Raw genomic sequence first — 23856 nt, 5'->3', positions numbered from 1 at the left:
TTAATCAAAGTGAAGAAATACTTAGATAATAATACACTTATACTTGGTGACTTCAATCTAGCTCTTTCTATACTCGATAGGTCTTCTAAGCAAAACATCTCCAAAGAAACGAGAGCTTTAAATGATACACTGGACCAGATGGATTTCACAGATATCTACAGAACTTTACATCCAAACTCAACTGAATACACATTCTTCTCAAGCGCACATGGAACTTTCTCCAGAATAGACCACATATTGGGTCACAAATCGGGTCTGAACCGATACCAAAAGATTGGGATTGTCCCCTGCATATTCTCGGACCATAATGCCTTGAAATTAGAACTAAATCACAACAAGAAGTTTGGAAGGACCTCAAACACATGGAGGTTAAGGACCATCCTGCTAAAAGATAAAAGGGTCAACCAGGAAATTAAGGAAGAATTAAAAAGATTCATGGAAACTAATGAGAATGAAGATACAACCGTTCAAAATCTTTGGGATGCAGCAAAAGCAGTCCTAAGGGGGAAATACATCGCAATACAAGCATCCATTCAAAAACTGGAAAGAACTCAAATACAAAAGCTAACCTTACACATAAAGGAGCTAGAGAAAAAACAGCAAATAGATCCTACACCCAAGAGAAGAAGGGAGTTAATAAAGATTCGAGCAGAACTCAACGAAATCGAGACCAGAAGAACTGTGGAACAGATCAACAGAACCAGGAGTTGGTTCTTTGAAAGAATTAATAAGATAGATAAACCATTAGCCAGCCTTATTAAAAAGAAGAGAGAGAAGACTCAAATTAATAAAATCATGAATGAGAAAGGAGAGATCACTACCAACACCAAGGAAATACAAACGATTTTAAAAACATATTATGAACAGCTATACGCCAATAAATTAGGCAATCTAGAAGAAATGGACGCATTCCTGGAAAGCCACAAACTACCAAAACTGGAACAGGAAGAAATAGAAAACCTGAACAGGCCAATAACCAGGGAGGAAATTGAAGCAGTCATCAAAAACCTCCCAAGACACAAGAGTCCAGGGCCAGATGGCTTCCCAGGAGAATTTTATCAAACGTTTAAAGAAGAAATCATACCTATTCTCCTAAAGCTGTTTGGAAAGATAGAAAGAGATGGAGTACTTCCAAATTCGTTCTATGAAGCCAGCATCACCTTAATTCCAAAGCCAGACAAAGACCCCGCCAAAAAGGAGAATTACAGACCAATATCCCTGATGAACATGGATGCAAAAATTCTCAACAAGATACTGGCCAATAGGATCCAACAGTACATTAAGAAAATTATTCACCATGACCAAGTAGGATTTATCCCTGGGACACAAGGCTGGTTCAACACCCGTAAAACAATCAATGTGATTCATCATATCAGCAAGAGAAAAACCAAGAACCATATGATCCTCTCATTGGATGCAGAGAAAGCATTTGACAAAATACAGCATCCATTCCTGATTAAAACTCTTCAGAGTGTAGGGATAGAGGGAACATTCCTCGACATCTTAAAAGCCATCTATGAAAAGCCCACAGCAAATATCATTCTCAATGGGGAAGCACTGGGAGCCTTTCCCCTAAGATCAGGAACAAGACAGGGATGTCCACTCTCACCACTGCTATTCAACATAGTACTGGAAGTCCTAGCCTCAGCAATCAGACAACAAAAAGACATTAAAGGCATTCAAATTGGCAAAGAAGAAGTCAAACTCTCTCTCTTCGCCGATGACATGATACTCTACATAGAAAACCCAAAAGTCTCCACCCCAAGATTGCTAGAACTCATACAGCAATTCGGTAGCGTGGCAGGATACAAAATCAATGCCCAGAAGTCAGTGGCATTTCTATACACTAACAATGAGACTGAAGAAAGAGAAATTAAGGAGTCAATCCCATTTACAATTGCACCCAAAAGCATAAGATACCTAGGAATAAACCTCACCAAAGATGTAAAGGATCTATACCCTCAAAACTATAGAACACTTCTGAAAGAAATTGAGGAAGACACAAAGAGATGGAAAAATATTCCATGCTCATGGATTGGCAGAATTAATATTGTGAAAATGTCAATGTTACCCAGGGCAATATACACGTTTAATGCAATCCCTATCAAAATACCATGGACTTTCTTCAGAGAGTTAGAACAAATTATTTTAAGATTTGTGTGGAATCAGAAAAGACCCCGAATAGCCAGGGGAATTTTAAAAAAGAAAACCATATCTGGGGGCATCGCAATGCCAGATTTCAGGTTGTACTACAAAGCTGTGGTCATCAAGACAGTGTGGTACTGGCACAAAAACAGACACATAGATCAGTGGAACAGAATAGAGAATCCAGAAGTGGACCCTGAACTTTATGGGCAACTAATATTCGATAAAGGAGGAAAGACTATCCATTGGAAGAAAGACAGTCTCTTCAATAAATGGTGCTGGGAAAATTGGACATCCACATGCAGAAGAATGAAACTAGACCACTCTCTTTCACCATACACAAAGATAAACTCAAAATGGATGAAAGATCTAAATGTGAGACAAGATTCCATCAAAATCCTAGAGAAGAACACAGGCAACACCCTTTTTGAACTCGGCCATAGTAACTTCTTGCAAGATACATCCACAAAGGCAAAAGAAACAAAAGCAAAAATGAACTATTGGGACTTCATCAAGATAAGAAGCTTTTGCACAGCAAAGGATACAGTCAACAAAACTCAAAGACAACCTACAGAATGGGAGAAGATATTTGCAAATGACATATCAGATAAAGGGCTAGTTTCCAAGATCTATAAAGAACTTATTAAACTCAACACCAAAGAAACAAACAATCCAATCATGAAATGGGCAAAAGACATGAACAGAAATCTCACAGAGGAAGACATAGACATGGCCAACATGCATATGAGAAAATGCTCTGCATCACTTGCCATCAGGGAAATACAAATCAAAACTACAATGAGATACCACCTCACACCAGTGAGAATGGGGAAAATTAACAAGGCAGGAAACAACAAATGTTGGAGAGGATGCGGAGAAAAGGGAACCCTCCTACACTGTTGGTGGGAATGTGAACTGGTGCAGCCACTCTGGAAAACTGTGTGGAGGTTCCTCAAACAGTTAAAAATAGACCTGCCCTACGACCCAGCAATTGCACTGTTGGGGATTTACCCCAAAGATACAAATGCAATGAAACGCCGGGACACCTGCACCCCGATGTTTCTAGCAGCAATGGCCACTATAGCCAAACTGTGGAAGGAGCCTCGGTGTCCAACAAAAGATGAATGGATAAAGAAGATGTGGTTTATGTATACAATGGAATATTACTCAGCTATTAGAAATGACAAATACCCACCATTTGCTTCAACGTGGATGGAACTGGAGGGTATTATGCTGAGTGAAGTAAGTCAGTCGGAGAAGGACAAACATTATATGTTCTCATTCATTTGGGGAATATAAATAATAGTGAAAGGGAAAATAAGGGAAGGGAGAAGAAATGTGTGGGAAATATCAGAAAGGGAGACAGAACGTAAAGACTGCTAACTCTGGGAAACGAACTAGGGGTGGTAGAAGGGGAGGAGGGCGGGGGGTGGGAGTGAATGGGTGACGGGCACTGGGTGTTATTCTGTATGTTAGTAAATTGAACACCAATAAAAAAAAAAAAAAAAGAAAAAAAAAATAAATCTTAAATACACTCACAAATACAACTTGATTGTATATAGAACTCCTGGATCACAAATGTTCTTCTCTTTAGATTGAGGTACATATTCTTCTTGAGTTTAGCATTGATGAAAAGTGTAAAATCAATTAGATTATGTCTTTTATTTACCTGGATGCAGGATTTTTTTCTTATATGTCTGAAAAAAAAAAAAACAATGAAAGACAGGAAGAAAGGATAGGTCTAGGTATTAGTCTCTTTGATTGATTTTGCTTTGTCCATAGAGAGTTTTGATCTGTGAACCAGCATATTTTGACTTCAGCAGTAGCTTCTGTTTAGCATGCTCTGGCTTTCTCTTTGGACATGTCCATTATCCATACAATGAATGTTTCTTTTTGTCATTGCTCTCATGATTCTCATAGCTTTCTCCTTTATTTCTGGATCATTATAAAGCTTCTAGACACTACTTTATACATCAATGAATTAAATATCTTTTTGTCCATTATTGCCACCACAGAAGATTTTATTTCTTGATATTGCATTTTAACTTGTGTCTTTTCTTTCTCTTTTCTCCTTTCCCGTCTCTGTCTGTGCCACTTTTTCTTATCTCTTATGTTAGTTTGGAGTTCATGCTTACTTTAAATCTTTTCTAAAATTTTCTTTGCTCTTTCATAATATGCATTTTTTTGAAGCAATGTTTTTTCCTTTGCATATTTTAAGCCATGCTCCCCTTTCGGATACTTGCAGTCTATTATTTGTAGACCTATGCAAGATTTTGTCCATTTAAAAATTTTTATTATTTTTTTATTTTGGGTTTTTTTTAAAGATTTTATTTACTTATTTATGAGAGACACAGAGAGAGGCAGAGACATAGGCAGAGGGAGAAAGCAGTCTCCCCATGGGAAGCCCAATGAGGGACTTGATCCCAGGACCTCAGGATCATGACCTGAGCTGAAGGTAGATGCTCAACCACTGAGCCACCCAGGTGCCCCATTTGAAAATTTTTAAAGAGAGATAAAGGCCTATTCTTATCCAGTATTTGGAAATAAGGTGCACAGAGTGCTCAAGACACCACCACTATCCACTTAAATTTAGCAGAATCCACCCCCCCTCCCCACACCTCCTTGTGTCTTTTAAATCTTGTGTCTGTGTAAACACACATTTCTGAGTCAAATCACCAAGGTAGACCAGTCTTCTCTATTGTCAGGATCTAAACCGTACCTGAAAATTAGACAAAGATTGTTTTTCCCTTCTGTGAAAGTGCAATATTGTACAACATTTCAAAGTAAGAAAAAACAATAACAAAGTAAGTGATGAGTATTTTATGGAGGTTATATGTTACTGACTTTTTGTTGTTGGATTAGTTATTTAACTTTTCCAAATCACAATTTTCTTTTCTCTAAAATGGGGATAATAATCCTTATCCTGGAGGCTAGATAAATGAATTAAATGAGTTCATATTTGTAAAGCATTTATCACAGAGTCTGGAACAGAATATGCATTAGATTTTTCATTACACATATTATTTTATAACATTTGGTTATAACTTACTTAGCTCTCAATGTAACTTACTTAGATCTCAACGCAAACTCTCGAATTTTATAAAGAAGACTACATTACATTTAGTTAGATATAGCTATAATGAGCATTCTTGCTGCATCCATTTCACATGAGAAACAACTATTGATGGTAAAAATGGAAAATGTAAATGATTTTTCTGCAATAGACTCAGAGCATAAAAGCAAGTCAAAATACAAAAATTGATTCAGGATAATTTAGTAATATATTTTAATAAATCAGTTCAAGATAATGATTTTCCATATCAACTAAGGACAAAAGAAAGTGTGTCTCTATCCATGTTCACTGAAAAAGTCTACTGCATAGGAGATCAAGTCTGATGTTGTGTATTTCACATTTGGAATGATATATAATAGTATTTTAAAGTCTCATTAGTTGTTAGGTTGTAAGTCATATCTGCATTTACCCTGCAGCGAATGAAATGGGGTTTTAATGGCACATTGAATTGTAAATCTTCCAATGGGATTACAATTAATTCACAATATTGGTTGATTTAACAGTATGATGGAATATGTTTATGTATCACTCCAATCTTATGGTATAAGTCTGCACATAAATTTAAGCTTCAACGACTTTCTTTGAGACTTAATAGGCTGCTTAGCTAGAAAAGACTCTTAATGGAATACACAATGAAAGTTAATGCCCTAGCTTCTAAGGACTATGAAAAGAGTACGCTACTAATCCAGTTTTACTCTGTTCTGTGACAGAGTCATGGGGAAAGCTTATAGTCTATTTTAGCTTTAATTTCACTTGTGATTCCATCTCATCTGATACACATAAACAAAATTTTTAGAATATATTCTCCATTTAAAGAAGTAACATAGTCAAATTCAAATATGTAAAATAAATAAAGGAACTGATTTGATGATCTCTGGGAAGATTATTTCAGAACCTCCTTCTGCTTGCCTCACCTTGAAAATCCTGAGAGAGCTATTCAGAGCAGTTTGAATATGAACTCATGAGTTTCTTCACTGAAAATGGGCTAGAGAAAATTACATACTGTTATTTCCCACCTACAATTCTATTTATCTGGAGTAATTTCAGCTAGCATTTACCAATATCTATTATGGAAAATATAACTTACTCTGTAATAATATACTCATTCATGTTTCCATTTCCTTTTTATTAAAAAAAGTCAGAAAAAGAGTATATGCCACTGTTAGACATGGGGATATATCAGTCTTATTATTAATTTTTAAGCAGTTCCTAAAGTTTTCAAATTTTACTTTTATGAGTCAATTTCCCCTATTAGCAATTTATACTAGTTTAACTTATTTAGAAATTCTTACACTTTTAAAACCCATTAAAATACTGGATGGACATTCACTTTTCACTTTCAAATTTTCTTTTTAGCATTTAAAACTCTAGAGAAAGAGAGAGAGAGAGAGAGATTTTAGTTAAGACCTGATGAATTAATTGCAATTCAGGACTTAAGTGAATGTGTCCAGATTGTAACCTATCAACTGCAAAGGTCACCAATCATGTTGTAAACCATGTACAAACAAAAATAGCAGTTTACCAGTTTCACTTTGTTCTTTTGCTTTAAATAGTAACACTGTCTATCTGGAAGAGAGGGAGTTCTAACATCTGTTTTGATAAAATTTGGAGTTTGTATTCTCTATCTTTTGGTTTGAGAATGTAGTATGCCACTCAAATTTCTTTGGCATAGCTCCAGGACATGTTCTTACTTCTTTCAAAAAAGTAATTAAATTAGAGTCCAACATAGGTAGAATATCTTAATGACAATAATTTCTATGACTGATTGAATAACAATATTAAGGGATAGACTATCCCTTTAGCTACAGGATCAGTATCAGTAAAAGGATGCAAGAGAGACCTTGGCAACAATGGAACAGAGGGCATTGATTCTGAAGTAACCAACAGTGATGATGCTACCACTAATTAAAGAAGAAAAACAACCATAGGTACCAAGAAGAAGCACAATAGAGATACCAGCAAAGGAAAGAATATAAATTTGTGTTCTAAGTAAAAAAAACTAGGTGGCAGCTAAAAGTCAAAAACTGAGATTGTCACTCATGTGCTTTTCATCTTGAAATGAGCAACTTTAAGGAAATAAGACTACACCTATATGAATCTGTGAATCTATCTTTAACACAGATATGATTATGTGTATATGAATGTCATTGTAATTTTTTGTTTCTGAGAAAATATTTTGTACTAGATAGACAATATTTAAAAATTCATGAGTCAACTTCTGCTTCTGACAAGATGGAGTAGACATATTTTTTCTATTCCTTCTACTAATTACAATTGTACCTTGGAAACTATAAACCATATATATATATATATATATATATATATATATATATATATATATTAGTTTCCACTGATGTGTATATAGTAAGTGTATATTGTATATATATGCTAATTATACACATATATCTATATATAGTTTATATTAAGTTTCAGTACACACACGTATGTGTGTGTGCGTGTGTGTGTGTGTGTGTGTGGAGAGAGACTCTGACTCTGAAGAGTATATAAGCTTATATATGACTCTGAAAGCTGCAGAAAAGTAAAGCAGACTGGCTAGGGACTATAAAATCCAAACAAATGATGGGGAGTTTCTTGGATTTTCTTTTAGTCTCCCTAAATTTGGAGGGGCCAACAACCTGGAAAATCCAATGTATGCAGACAAAATATAGCCTTAAAAAAGGTCTACTCATTTAGTAAAAGGACCAGAAGAGAGATAGCCTAGCAAGACAGAAAACTTTTCAATAATAACTGCTCTACTCCAGCCAAATATCACAGAGAAATATATAGCCTCACTTTACCTATAACAGCAAAGACAGAGAATGAAGCCTAGCCCCTCACATTGCTGTATCAAAGAACTCCAAACATCATTCTCTGGTGGTGTAAAGAAAGGGCCAGCAAGTAGGGAGCTATAACTTTTATATCCACTGGTCAATAAGGCTCTTCTCTCCACGGTCAGTGAAGACCATATAGATAGTGAATCTGTTACAGTAACATGACATCCCACTCCTTCCTTACTGGGCAACGTCAGAGAAGGCCTCTCACTACTGCCCAGCAATAATAAGGTCACTTCCTTTCTGTAGTGCCAGTAGAGATCATTAATGGAGCATTAAGTCCTTTCTGCCTTTTCCAGGCAGGTTGGTATCCAGCCCAATGGGAAGCCCAAACTCCCACTCCTGTCTGAAAGTAATTAGGCAACCTCTCCTACTTGAGTGTTAACAGAAGATGAATGGGGAACCTAGACTTCTACCAAATCTAGCAGTAAAAGGTGATGTCTGCCCTTCACTTGACCCAGTAGTGTCAAAAGAAGCCAGCTAACACAGTAGGTTTAAAAAAGATCGAGAATCTTATAACCTAATACATACAATGTCATGTTTCAATAGAAAATCTCATACCAAAAACTGGGAAAACCTCAAATTGAATACAAACCAAACAACCCAAAGGCTCTGACACTGAGATGACAGAGATATTAAAATTACCTGGAAAAACTTTGAGACCAGTCATATTAAAAAATCTTAAATGAGCAATTACAAACATGCTTGCAGCAGGTGGAAAATAGCTTCAACAAAGAAAGAAAAACTACAAAGAAGGATCAACTGGAAATTTTACAAATAAAAATATGATAATAGAAATAAAAACTCAATGGATAAGATAAAAAACAGAATGGAAGGAACAGAGGACAGAACCAGTTATCCAGAAGATAGAAATAGAATTACCTAATATAAACAATAGAGAGAAAATAGATTTGAAACAAAATTAACAGAGCCTCATGAACATGTAGGACTATAAAGATAAATCTAACATTTGTATTATCAGAGGTCTGTAAGGAGAGAAGAGAGGACACAAAGGAGACAAGAAGGGACACAGGACTGAAAATTACTTAAATAAATAATGGCTGAAAAAATAAATAAATAAATAATGGCTGAAATCATCCCAAATTTAACAAGAGACATAAACCATCTAACACAATAAGCCATGAAAACTCCAAACACATTAAACACAAAGAAATTCATGCTAAGACATGGATCATAGTCATATTTGGAAAACTAAAGACATAAGATATCTTGAAAGCATCAAAAGAGAAAATACATCTTACTTATAACGGATAAAACAATGAGAATACTAGTAGGTTTCTTATGAGGAATCATGGAGGCCAGAAATATGTGGCATGTTTTTCAAATACCGAGAGAAACAAAAAAGTCAAGCAAACAGAAATTAAATCATTCTCAAATAAAAGAAGAGCAAGAGAATTTGTCGCCAATAGACCTACTCCAAATGAATGGCTACAGAAAATTCTTTAAGCAAAGAGAAAACAATAAAGAAGAAGAATCTTGAACCCCATGAAGAAAGAAAGAACAAATAAGAGAAAAAAATATGGGTAAGAACAGAAAAATTTTCTTCTCCACTTGAATCTTCTAAGGTGTTTAAAGGTTGCAACAAAAATTTTTAACATTATCTGATGTGGTTCTAAATGTATATAAAATTTTTAAGAAAATTATAAATGGAGAAGGGTAAACAGATATATACTAAAGAGATATACCATTTCTACATTTCATTCAAACTGATAAAATGTTGACACCCATTAGACATTGGTTGTGTTTATGTAATATAATATTTAGAAGAAATATAAAAAGATACACTAAAAAATACTACAGATAAATAAAACTGGAATTCTAAAAAACATTCAAGTAATTCACAGGAAAGCAGGAAAATGAAAATGGAGAAATTAAAAGCAGAGAGAACAAATGGCAAATAAAAAATAAATTACCAGATTAAATCCCACCATAGTAATATATTAAATATAAATAGTCCTAAATATACCATTTAAATACAGAGATTAAAAGCAAGACCCAAATATATGCTATTTAAAGAGAATTGCTTCAAATATAAAAGCACAGGCAAGTTAAAAGTAAAAGGATAGGGGGGAAGTTTTCTAACCAAACCTTAATCAAAAGAAAGCAGAAGTAGTTATATTAATAGTGAATAAACTGACCAGAGCAAATAAAATTAACAGAGACAGAGATAGATTCTACAGCATAATAAATGGATCAGTCCACCAAGAAGACATAGTAATCTTATATGCATATGAACCAAAAGCAGGACTAAAAGATATCTGAAGCAAAATCTGATACAACTGAAAGAATGAGTCAAATCTGTAGGTATAGTGGGAGATTTCAACATTCCTCTCAACAATCAATGGAAGTAGGTAAGATATGAAAAGTATGTATAAGAACTTAGCAATACAACCATTGTTGGAACTAATAGAAATTTATAAGACACCTACTCAATGACAGCAAAATATACATTTTTTTGAGATCCCATGAAATGTACACCAAAATGGACCACACATTTCAGGCCATAAGAATAAAAAATTCAACAAATTTAAAAGGATTAAAACTATACAGAATGTGTTTTCTGTTCATAATAAACTAAAACTAGATATCAATAACACAAAGCTAACAGGAAATCTACACTTGAAAACTAACCCACACACTTCTAAATAATCTATCAGTGAAAGAGTATGTCTTAAATCACAAAACACATCAAACTGAATAAAAGATGAAAATAAAACATATCAAAATCTGTGGGATGCAACTAAAACATTGATAAGAAATTTATAGTGCTAAATGCTTACATTAGGAAATAGGAGAAGTCCCAAGACAATAATCTAAGTTTTCACCTCAAGAAACTAGAAAAAGAACAAAATAAACTCAAGACAAGCAGAAGAAAAATAATAATAAAGAGATAAAATCAATAAAAATGAAAGGATAAAGAGAAAAATCAATGAAACCAAAAATTGTTTCTTTGAGAAAATCAATGAAATTTCTAAATCTCTAGAATCAAGAATAAAAATCAGAATTACAGATGCTCAAAACATCAAAAAGATAATAAGGAAATACCTAATTCTACATGTACAAATTTAACAACATAAATAAAGCAGACCAATTACTTAAACATAGCACTACAAATATTCAGGAAATTGAATTTTTAATTTAAAACTTCCCTGAAACAGAAATGCCTAGGTCCAGATGATTTCATTAGAGAATTTTATCAAACTTTCAAAGATGATATAACACTGTCTTAGTTAGCTCCAACTACTATAGCAAATAACCTAGACTGTGTCACTTAAACCATAAACATTTATTTCTTACAGTTCTGGAGGCTAAAAGTCTCTTCTTATAAGCACACTAATCCAACCATGGGGCTTGCCCCTTATTCTTCAATTACCCCAGGTGCCACCTCCAAATCCACCACACTGGCTATTAGGGTTTCAACATATGAGTTTTGAGGGGACATAAGCATGCAATTCATAACATTCTTCCCCTAGTACCCCCCACTCCAATTCATGTCCTTCTCACATGAAAAGTACATTCATTCCATCACAATAGCCCCCAAAGTCTTAACTCATTCCATTATCAACCATAAGATCTAAAGTCTAAATTCTCTAAATATCAACTAAATCAGATATGGATGAGATTTAAAGTATAATTTATCCTGAGGCAAAATTCCTTTCCAGCTGTGAATCTGTGAAACTAGAAAAGTTATGTCTTCCCCAAATATATTGGCATAAATACTAATAGGATGGACTAATTCCAAAATGGACTAATAGAAAGAAGTTAGGAATAGCAGATGCCAAGCAAACCAAAACCTATCAAGAAAAGCTCCTTGAGATCTTAAGGTTTAAGAATAATCTAGTCTCTTTGTCTAGATGCTCTGACTTCTGGTCCTACTGGGGCTGTGATTCTGCTCCCATAGCTCTGCCGGAAGTTCCATCCCCAGGACGGTGTCTGGTGGGGGTTCTCATCCATAAGGTTCAAGAGAGCCCTGGTGGGAATACCAATAATACAAGTACTCTGGAAAATAGTTTGGCAATTTCTTAATAAACTAAAAACACAAATACCACATGACTTAACAATTATATTCCTGGACATTTATCTCAAAGAAATGAAGACTTGTTTACACAAAAATCTGCACACAAATATTCATAGCAGCTTAATTCATAGTAGCCAAAACTGCAAGCGACTCAGATGTCCTTTAGCAGGTGAAAGTTTTAATAAACTGTGGTATGTCCATATTAAATACTTCTTAGCAAAGCAGAATAAAAAACAAAAGCAAAAAATCACTACTGATACACAATAGCATGGATGAATCTCTGGAGAATTGTTCTGAGTGAAAAAGGTAGTCCCAGAAGGCTATATATATATGATTTCATTCATATAAAGTTCTTAAAATGACAAAATTATCATGGAAAACAGGTGAGTGATTTCCCATCAGCTAAGGATAGAGAAGAGGCATAGGAAGGAAGTGGTTGTGGCTACAAAAAGGCAGGAGGAGCATGATGATGGGATTGTTCTGTTTTTTGGCTGCATCAATGTCAATGTCAATATTTTGGTTGTGATAATGTGCTATAGTTTTGGGAGACATTACTAATGGGGAAGAGTAGGCACAAGATACAAAATATCTCTGTATTGTTTTTTACAACTACATGTGAATCTACAATTGTCCCAAATTGAAAAATTTAATTAGAGTTTACTCAGCCACCAGTTACAGGCCACAAATACATTTCACGTATAATTTATTATTAATGTTTAAAATATTTTTGACGCTTAAAAATTTAAGATACTTCAGAAAACTTTGTATCTCTTTCATAAATTAGGAGCTTTTTATGTAAGCCTGTAAAAATATTCCTCCTTCTTCTCACCCACCCAAAAAATGTGATGATAGATTGAGAATGGACTGTAGATAATAAGCCAATTTCACATTCTCTTATTTGATATATAAAATATAAAAGGTATTACAAACCATTTTAAGCCAATTTGATCTTCACAACGCTTATGTTATTTTTGGTAGATAATGACAAGCCCCCAAGGATGTTTAAGAAAACAATTAGCTTTTTTTTAAAATTTTTATTTATTTATGATAGTCACAGAGAGAGAGAGAGGCAGAGACATAGGCAGAGGGAGAAGCAGGCTCCATGCACCGGGAGCCTGACGTGGGATTCGATCCCAGGTCTCCAGGATCGCGCCCTGGGCCAAAGGCAGGCGCTAAACCACTGCACCACCCAGGGATTCCAACAATTAGCTTCTTAAAATCTCACTACCAGGTATAATAAAAGCTAGTGTCAGAGAAACTCAAGTTAGAATTGTTTTAAATGATGGCAAATATAATAAAATATATATTAAGATAATTATCTTAAATGGCTAAAAATCCTGTAATTTTGGCAGTAATGTTACAGCCTGCCACTGTTAATAATTATGGCTTAAAAAGGAATTAGGAGTGCTCTCATAGTGATGAGCATTGAGTAATATATGGAATTATTAAATCATTAGATTGTACATCTGAAACTAATAAAACACTATGTTAATTATACTTTTAAAAATGTACTCAAGAGTTGAGATTTAATAAAAATAATACCTAAAAAGGAATTATGTTTTGATAATTAAACAACCTATTCTCAACTAATGCCAAACAAAATTAAGAAGAAGAACAGAATCTGGTGGTGTAGAGATGCAAATAGATTATGGTACAAGTGACAAAGGCTATCAAAGATGTATGAATAATCAGGTAGCTAAAACAATAGAGCAACTATTTGTATCCAACGTAGCCATGGAAATTTCTTGAAGACTGAATTAAGGAATAGGATTTGTAGGATAAGAAATTTAGTTTAGTTCTGGACATGTTTTGTTTGAAAATTCTCATTAGTCATTTAAGTGGAGATATTTATTTATTTAATAGGAAGATTATTTTATTCTTGTGCCCCTCTCCTTTTTTGTAGTTTCAAGTTTTTATTTCAGTTCCAGTTTGTTAAAATGCAGTATAATATTAGTTTCAGGTGTAGAACTTAGGGATTCATCACATATACAACACCCAGTGCTCATCATAAGTGCCCTTCTTAATAGCCATCAGGAGTTAACCCAACCTCTGCTCACCTCTCCTCTAGCAACTCTCAGTTTGTTCTCTGTAGCTAAGAGTTTGTTTTCTGGTTTGCTTCTCTTCCTCCCATCCTTCCATGTTCATCTGTTTTGTCTTATGTTTAAGTGGAGATAATCTAGATGACAGTGGTATTAATGAGTCTACAGTTCAGAGATGTCTTAGATGCAGAATAAATTAGAAATCATTTGTATGACTTTAAAGCCCTAAAACCAGACAGAACTAATTACCAATGGAGTAGGTGCATTCCAGGAAGACAAACATTCAAATATTGCAGCTCTTCAACATTCAGCGGTCAAAAAGATGAGGGAACAACTAAGGAAAATGTGAAGAAGCTGCTAGAGATGAGGGAGTAAAACTGAGACAATGTTGTCTTGGGTTAGGCAAAAAAAGAAGTATTTGTGATAATTTACCCACCACTGTTTTCGAATCTAAGTGTACGTGTCAACTACTGCAAATATTGCCTAGGCTGGCCAAAGCTACTTGTGTCTGATTAATCGGGAAGTCAGGATAAAGTTCTATTAATTCTAATTATCCTCAGAGATTAGTAAATAAAGCAATAGAGATCCATAATCTTTTATCTGCCTTTCCAAAATCCCAAAATTCTGAAAACCAAAGGGAGATTTGTAATTTACTTGGTAATAAAACCTGAAGTATCCTTTATCTTTTGGCAACAACCTAATTTGGATTGACATAAGACAGTTTATAATTTTTATTTTCCACTTAGTGTGAAGTCATACTTTTTGCTGCCAATGATTATTTCTGGGTTTGATCTTGGCATTGCTGCCCTAGACTTTTTAGTACATGCAATGTAATTTATAGTGTGTAGACATTATCTCTTCCAAACTTGAAATATCTAAATTCTGAATGACATCTAATTTCAGAAATATTAGAGAAGCTAACTGGTCTACTATGAAATTATTCTAGCTTTGTGTGTATTTCATATAAGTCCATTTTAACTGAAAATAAGATTGTAATAATCTGGTGCATAATAAAATAATTCCATTCCCTACCCCCTACCTGGGTGTATTTTACTTTTACTAAGACCAGTAAACACATATGCAGAGAAATTCATCTTAATCTTTCATTTTGGTTCTTTAAAAAAGTATAATTAAATTACAACATACAATATGTTGAAGTATAATTAACGTACAATATTGTTTTAGTTTCATGTGCAAAATACAGTGATTTGTATATTGTGACTGATCACGACAATATATCTAGTTGCCATCTGTCACCATTCATGTTTATACCATATTATTGGCTATATTTCCTGTGCTGTATCTCTATCACTTACTCATTTTATAACTGGAAGTTTGTACCTTTCGATCCCCTTCACCCATTATGAAGCCCCCTACTCTGGTCCCCTCTAACAACTGCCACTCTGTTCTCTGTATCTGAGTCTGGGGCAGGAGGGTTGTTTTGTTTGTGGGTCTGTCTTGTTTTTTAGATCCTACTTTTTGCAATAATGCAGTATCTGTTTTTCTATGATTTTCTTAACACAATACGCTCAAGGTCCATCCATTTTGTCACAAATGGCAAGATTTCATTCATTTTTTAATGAATGAGTAATATATACATATGATTTCTTTACTCATACATCTATTGATGGACATTTAGGTTGTTTCCATACCTCTGCTATTCCGAACTATGCTACAATAACATGAGGGTATATATACATATACCTTTTTGAGTTAGTGTTTTGTTTTCTTTAGAGAGATACCCAGAAGTTGAATTGCTGGATCATATGGTAGTTCCATTTATAACTTTTTGAGGAACATCCATAATTTTTTCCATAGTTATTTTCCCATCTTACGTTCTCACCAACAGGGCACATGGGTTCCCTTTTGTCTACATCCTTGCCGACACCTGTTGTTTCTCATGTTTTTGATAATAGCCATTCTGACAGGCATGATGTGACCCCTTATTATGGTTTTCATTTACATTTCCCCTGATGATTGGTGATACTGAGCAGCCTTTTATGTGCTGGTTGACCATCTGTCCATCTTCTTTGAAAAAATGGCAGATCCTCTGCCACTTTTTACTTGGATTGTTTGCTCTTTTGGTATTGGGTTAAATGAGTTCTTTACATATTTTGGATATTAACTTCTTATTGGATGTATTATTTTTAAATATCTTTTCCCAATCAGTTGCCTTTTCATTTTGTTAATGGTTTCCTCCAATGTGCAGAAACTTTTTAGTTGAATGTAGTCCTACTTGGTTATTTTTGTTGCCCTTGTCTTTGGAATCATATATATATAATGTATATATATATAAACATATAAAGAAAAAAAAATATATATATATATAAAGAAACTAAAAACAATAACAAAAAAGTTCTAGGACCGATGTCAAGGATTTTACCACCTATGTTTTAATCTAGGAGTTTTATTATTTCAAGTCTAACATTCAAGTATTTAATTCATTTTAAGTTAATTTTTATACATGTTGTAAGACCATAGTCCAGTTTTATTCTTTTGCATGTAGCTGTCCAGTGTTCCCAATATTTATTAAAGAGATCATCCTTTCTGCATTCTATCTTCTTACCTCCTTTGTTGTAAATTAATTGCCCATGTGTTTATGGGTTTATATTTGGGCTCAGATATAAATAAATGCTTCACTTATAAGAATAAACCCTGAATATCCTGGTTCCTAGAAGATCATTTGGAAATAATTTGAATCTTACCCATAATTAATATAAAGTCGTGTCTGATGAACTATATGGTTTACTTTTTCACTAGATATTTTGAATCTACTTTGTGTCCAGCACTATATAAGGACTGGAGAAAAAAAGAGTTTCCAAGTCCCATTTCTAGGTGCCTTAATTTATACATTCTGTTATAGAATATAGGAATAAGTGCAGGGCCTTTAAGGAAAATCCTTATACATGAAGAAGACTTCTAGTGATAGGTACATCTCTCAAGTAGCTTATATCTGTGTAAATGTTGGACAGTTCTTAGTCACTCAGTGACATGAACCTGTTCTACACTTTCTTGCTAAGATGAAGGGTACCTAGCATATAATAGTAGCCACTGATGTATGACTTGAATGAATGAATAAATATATAAATTCTAATATAAGTAAAAGACCCTGCTTATAAAAAGCTAGGCACAAAACAGGAAGGCCTCTTTCATGGATATATAGCAGAATACTAGAAAACAAGAAACAATGGTGTGAAGGTCAGACATCTGAGGGACTGCAGAAGCCTAGGCAATGCTCTGACACTGTGCAACAAAGCAGAAAATATAATAGAAGGTAGACAGGTGCTCCTGTCCTGGAGGAAGGGACTTCAGTTAGTAAGAGGCAGCTCTAATTATACATGACGTCTCAATGCTCCATTTCTGACCCAACAATTCTAAGAGGAATAAATGGCTTTACTTAGTATCCCCCACTTGGAGAGATTAAAAGATCTTTATTTGGTTTATTTATCATAGTATCACTGAGGACTCTCAGGCATATTTGGGAAGAGGAATACTCAGAAATAGACCAATATTTATTCAAATAGATATTTAAGCTCTATAGAGCTGTACTTAAAACTTAGCAAAGTTTGTGACATCCCAGTTATACTATAATCTGTAATAAATTGATAATAGATATTGGACTTTGAATCATTTACATATCCACTTCTCCCTTTATTTTGTAACAATAATGTGTTATATTTTTTGTTTACATTTCTAATTCTCACATTAAGTTATAAACTCTTAATTGTAAAGATCATGTCTTATTCACCTTCCCATTCAAATTTTTCATAGTGACACTGACTCATTATGAGGCTAAATATTTTTTAGGTAGATAAGACAATGAGGCAATGAGTTCTATATTGGCAATGATGAAAAAAATAAAGGATTCTAATTGACTCTTTCGTGTGGGGAAAGAACACTGGTTATTAAATGGTCCTCGATAAAGTGCTAGTTTTGTTGTTTATCTGTATGTTTACCACTTATGGGACCTTTAGCAATTCACTTAACTTTAAATCATCTTCACTAATCCATGCATACAGAATAAAGAATGCAAATTGTATTAGGTATTTTCTAAAAATTTTTACACCACGTACATCTCATGTTTATATTTCAAAACTAAATATACTTGTGTTAGGAATTATGTGTATTTGTGTAAGAGTGTGCATATGAACTTATGTAGAGATGTAGAATAAAGAGAGTGCAGGAAAAAGCTCAGCTCAAAAACTAGGATATCAGCCTAATCAAAGACCAAACACCCTATGAGTGTTGGATCTCTTCTTTTAAGAAGTCTCTTCTTATGTCCTTCTCAAGATGTTGGATGCCAGAAAAAGATCTGTATTTTCATAATAGCAGGGGAAAATCTCAAGCCCATAATTAAGTCTCTTGTGTGAGCTAGTGACTGGTCACAATTGATGAAGCCTGTCATCCCTCATTTAGACTCTGAGACTTCCTTGTTCTGACCCTGGACCTACTCTGGCTCAAGAGTTTATTGTATCATTTCTAAGTCTGTCACTGGGTTTCTGAGAACTTTGGAATCCCCCATTACACCACATATAAGTAGTAGGGAATCTGGGATACTCTCTGGGCCACTTAAGGGCACCAGATAGAATGTGGCATCATGCAGACCACATAAGTTTTCCAAATATGAAATATAAGAAAGATATAGGAAAGAAGTAAGGAGCAAAACAGCACTCGTTTCTCACCCCAAGACACATATGCATTAGTTTCCTCCATTAAATCTATTTAGGTATATCTACCATCCTCTCCCATTCAATTTACCACCAGGAGAGGTAGTGACTAGGGACACTCACATCTCACCTCTTATTTCTTGCTCTTCAAGGGTGGAGGATATTTCAATTTTCCATTCATGTTCCATAGGGACTTATTTTATGTTATTCTTCTTATCCACCCTTGTAGTTAAGGTGAATATATAAACTAGCCTGAAAACTGGGACATTTTCAGAAATAGAAGAAACAAGTACAAGTGCTAAACTGGATGTGACAACTGAACAAAAGGCAAAAATTAAGACTGTCCTTGTCCATAACTCTATTTATTATAAGATTCTATGTGTCAATACAACTAGATTTGACCCAGTAAGGTAAAGGGAAAGTTGGAATTTAGAAGAGTTCTTTCTTAATAAAGTATGACTTTCAAAAGCACTGTTTCCCTAGTGACTCAGAGGTTAGCCTCATATTCCAAACTAAGCGATTATGACTTTGGTCTCTTTGATGGGATTGGGGGAAAGGTAGGAGGAGGTAATGGTTATGGAGCTGGCATTACAGAAAAAGAAAAAAATAAGTTGATATTTTAGAAATTCTGTTTCTTTATATATAGTTAATGACTAGAGCAAAAGGTGAATTTTTTAATTTTTATTTTGTGGATTGGGAGGTTGACCTGCTCTATATATTTCATTTTCTATTTCATTTACAATTCATGCTTATTATACACATTTTTAAATTAAAAAATAAATATAATGAATCATTTAATTGCATGTGTACACGCTAATTGTGCTATAATTAAAGATATGACTTTAACACTAGAAATGGCATCCAAAAACTTTTTATCCCCATAAAACAAGAGATTCCGTCATTTTAAAGAAAGCAGGTAACCAAATTGCCAATAACACATCGTGTTATATTCTGAATCTGTGCTATTGGGAAATGCATTATTAAGAAGTTTTACTCTCCTTCTAATCATGGTAAAGCAATCTGGAATGTAGGATTGTGAGGAATACAATACTCTTTCAATTGTATGTAAAAGAAAGACTCAAGAATTCCCAGCAGAATAAAAAGTCATAGCTCATTTTAACAATGCTATTTATAGGTGCCTAGAGTAATTTACCAAAATAAGTGACAAGGCATTTTTATTTTCATTATATAGCTTTGTCACTTGTAAAGGTATATCATTAGTTTTCAGATGTAAGTAGATTGTGTAAGAATATAAACTGGTTGAATTGTTTTTTTTTCTATTTTTGTGAAAAATAACATTGGCATTTTGATAGGGATTGCACTGAATCTGTAGATTACTTTGGGTAGTATGGATATTTTAATAACATTGTCTTCCAATCCATTAATATGGATATCTTTCCATTTCTTTGTGTCTTTAATTTCTTTCATTAATGTTTTATAGTTTTCAATGCATAAGCTTTTCAGTTTCTTAGTTAAGTTTATTCCTAAATATTTAGGTGGGAATGAAAAATGGTGCAGCCACTAAATAGAGGTTCATTAAAACTTAAAAATAACTACCATATGATCCAGCAAACTCAGTTGGGGGTATTCATCCAAAGAATTGAAATCAGGATTTCAAATAGATAGCCCTCGTGTGTTCATGACAGCACTATTACCGATAGCCAAGATGTGGAAACAACCTAAATGTCTACCAACAAATGAATGGATACAAAAAAAATGTGGTATGTACACACAAAAGAATACTATTCGGCCTTAAAAAATAAAGAAATCTTGCAATATGCAACAACATGGATGAACTGTGAGGACATTGTGCTAAGTGAAATAAGGCAGTCAAAAAAAGATACCAAATGATTCCACTTATAGAAAGTATTTAAAATTCTATAAGTAGGAAATAAAATTCATATAAATAAAAATTATATGAAATTCATATAAGTCAAGTTCATAGAATCAGAGTGGAAATTGGTTGCTAGGGGTTGGGGGAAGGGGAGTTAATAATCAATAGGCATAAGGTTTTAGTCCAGCAAAATGACTAAACTCTAGAGACTTTCTGTGCAGCATTATACCTACAGTCCACAATGTTTTGTACACTTAAAATTTAAGAGGGAAAAAAGATTTAAGAGGGCAGATCTTATGTTAAATGTTCTTACCATAATAATTTTTTTTTTTTCAAAAAAATGAAGAAGGACACCTGGGTGGCTCAGTGGTTGAGCATCTGCCTTTGGCTCAGGTCTTGATCCCAGGGTCCTAGGATCCAGTATCACCCCAGACTCCCTGCAGGGAGCCTGGTTCTTCCTTTGCCTATGTCTTTGTCTCTCTCTGTGTGTCTCTCCTGAATAAATAAATAAAATATATTTTTTAAATGAAGAAAAAATATGAAATGGTTGAAAATGAGCGGATTCTAAATTCTGAGGTGTCTAGAAAGCACGTTAGAGTTGGAAAGTTGCAAAAGTGGAGACAAATGAATGCCAAAATAGTAATTAGAGTTTTGATAATTAATCAAATTAGATTAGTTTATTATTCCTTTTTAAAAAGGCATTTAGAGTTGGAGAGTATTGAAAAACATTTAGTGGCAAAAATCAAAAGGTACAATTAAGAGCATTCAAAGCCCAAGACACAAGTATTTATTTTTTTAAAGCAAAGTGAATTAGACTTTCAAAAGGTCAAGACAATTGTAAATTAGAGGGAAAAAAAGCAAATGTTAGAGGAAGAGAAAGTCAAGAGAGCAATCATCTGGAAGCTACCCTGACAAGGCAAAAGATATAAACAACATCCAACTTTCATTTGGATTCCTAACTCTTGAGTAGAATGTTTATATCATGAACATGCATAATTATTGGCTTAAACACTAAGAAAATCTAGGCAAACAGAAAGGGTTGGAATGGAGGATCAAAATGAAGGGAGAGTTAAGCAAAAATCCCTTAAGTTTAAATGAAAGAAAGCTTTGGCAAAAGAAAATCCAAAATTTAATTCTTAATCACTAGCTTCCCTTCTCACACTCAGAAGAAGATGGACTGTATCATTAACTTACAAGGATGGGCATAAGAGTCTCACATAGACACAGAAATCACCATTCACTTAAAACCAAAGCAATTTGATATAAAGCCCGGGGAGATCAAACTCCTGCCTCCCATGCAATAATAAAACCACATTTCTAAAGAAAATGTGAATCATAAAGCCAACTACATTCATTGGTAATAAATGAAGAAAGACCTTTAATTTTAAATATAAGAGCAGATTTCAAATTTGAATGAAGGCAGTTTTCCCAAGATAGTTCTCACATACCTAGTGACAAATTTTCAGAGCTGATATGATGTTTTTGAGTCTTTCTGTAGAACTGTGAAATGTACATGACTTTACTATTTTCTTTTTAATCAATAAGCAAAGTCAGAAAAATATACTTACTTCTTTAAGCATTTCAATGACATCAAAAATAACAAAAAGATAGAAAATGGAAAATAGACATAAAAATAAAATTTTCTGTGAAATAGAAACACTGGCAAATCTTAGACTTAATTCAAATTGTGTGTGCCAATGATGTTTTTTAAAAAAGTGATCTGTATTTGTAACAGCTCTTTATGGCTGTGAAGACAGATTGTCAATAGTACAAAGAGAAATTTAAGCAACAGAATTCAGATAGTTCCCAAGAACATTAAAGATAAGATATATGGTGTATTAAATTAATTTTTGCATATAAAGAATTGATGTACATAAAGCTGGAAACCAAGAGCAGCTACTTGACAGGGTAACTGAATAGATCTATGCGGATAGTACTCGGCACAATTCCAGGGAGCATCATTTGAAGAAACTATGATATAAATGGCACCCCTATAGTTGTGCGGTGCAAAAACTTACCAAGTAAAACAAACAAGCAAACAAAAAAAACAAACCAGAAATTGTCTGAGGACCCACATACCCCAGGCCTCTCTAAACTGGGATTACAAAACATCACAGCACTTCATTTTTACTATAGAATTATAATGGCTGAGCCAAGTGGGCTAAATTCAACATAGCGCAAATCCAAGGTATCTCTTGGCCATTTTAACAAGTATTTCCAGGGTCACGGTTATGTTCAAGATGAAATTCCCTTACATCATTTCACTGTGTTCTCCATATCTTGCCATAGTGAGTTAACCTCAGCTTCTGATATGTCTGATGAGTTGGCCTGCCCACTCTCTTCAACCATGACTGCCACGCTACCTTCAGCTAGTGTCTAGATAGAAACTCAGTACATATGAATTTTCCCATCTCCAATTTTACACAGACAAAATGAAACCAAAGTTGACTTGTACAAGGCTGAAAATGATAAATAATAATAGGGGATTATAGAGTCAAGTTACCTGAAAACTATTGCCAAGGCCAGACATGTTCTGGCATCTTTTTTGTTTATATCAACTCTATGGTTTGGAGAAGAACACAGTATCCTTCCCTTGACATCTAGAATCACATAAAATCTGGCAGATTTCCTTTCTGTTCTCCATCTCTTGTTTCTACCCAGACCCAGAGACTAAGTTTTTCCCCTATCTTTCAAAAAGCAAAACAAACAAACAACAACAACAAAAAAAAAAACCTTCAGCCAACCTAGTTTATTTGTCCAGGATGAGTGACATTAGGAACCATCAAATCTCCTAAGGAAAAACCTAAGTAACCTAGCTCACAGGGTAATTCTCTGGCCCCATCACCCCTAAGGACAATTTAAAAATAGTACAAAATAGACACGTTGGGAAATATATCAGTCTTATCCACAGTCTCTTCATTCAGGCTTGTATGTTTATGATCACCATGTTTGTTTTGTATTATACAAAAAATGTGCTACTTGCTATCCTCAAGTAGATTTATATTTTATACTACTAAATACACTATGGTGAATAATATTAACTTGAAAAAACAAGAGGCAAATTGGCTGAGCTAAAACCCATTTAGTTCATGAGTCAATAAAGACCTAAATGCTTAAATGACCTACTTCCCTAACAACAAGGTTTGGGGTGAAAAATTATGTAGGCATAGTAAACAGAAAACAAAAGAATTCAATTTGATCTTTAGGCACTGTCATCTTCATGACAAA

At 34.0% G+C, this 23856-nt stretch overlaps 1 long non-coding RNA gene across 1 annotated transcript in view; it reads right to left on the bottom strand.

Moving 5' to 3' along the window:
- Positions 1-3693: 3693 nt before the first annotated feature.
- The window catches only part of LOC112653296 (uncharacterized), a 103091-nt gene continuing 82928 nt past the window's right edge, over positions 3694-23856 (bottom strand). Inside the window, exon 6 of the long non-coding RNA XR_007409967.1 lies at positions 3694-3842. This is a non-coding gene — a long non-coding RNA (uncharacterized LOC112653296). The remainder of the gene's footprint in view (positions 3843-23856) is intronic.

This window comes from Canis lupus, chromosome 3 (assembly GCF_003254725.2).
Source record: "Canis lupus dingo isolate Sandy chromosome 3, ASM325472v2, whole genome shotgun sequence".
In the NCBI taxonomy this organism is placed as follows: Eukaryota; Metazoa; Chordata; class Mammalia; order Carnivora; family Canidae; genus Canis; species Canis lupus.
Note: the sequence above shows the minus strand (reverse complement) of the source record. Positions and strands in the feature narration are given on the sequence as shown.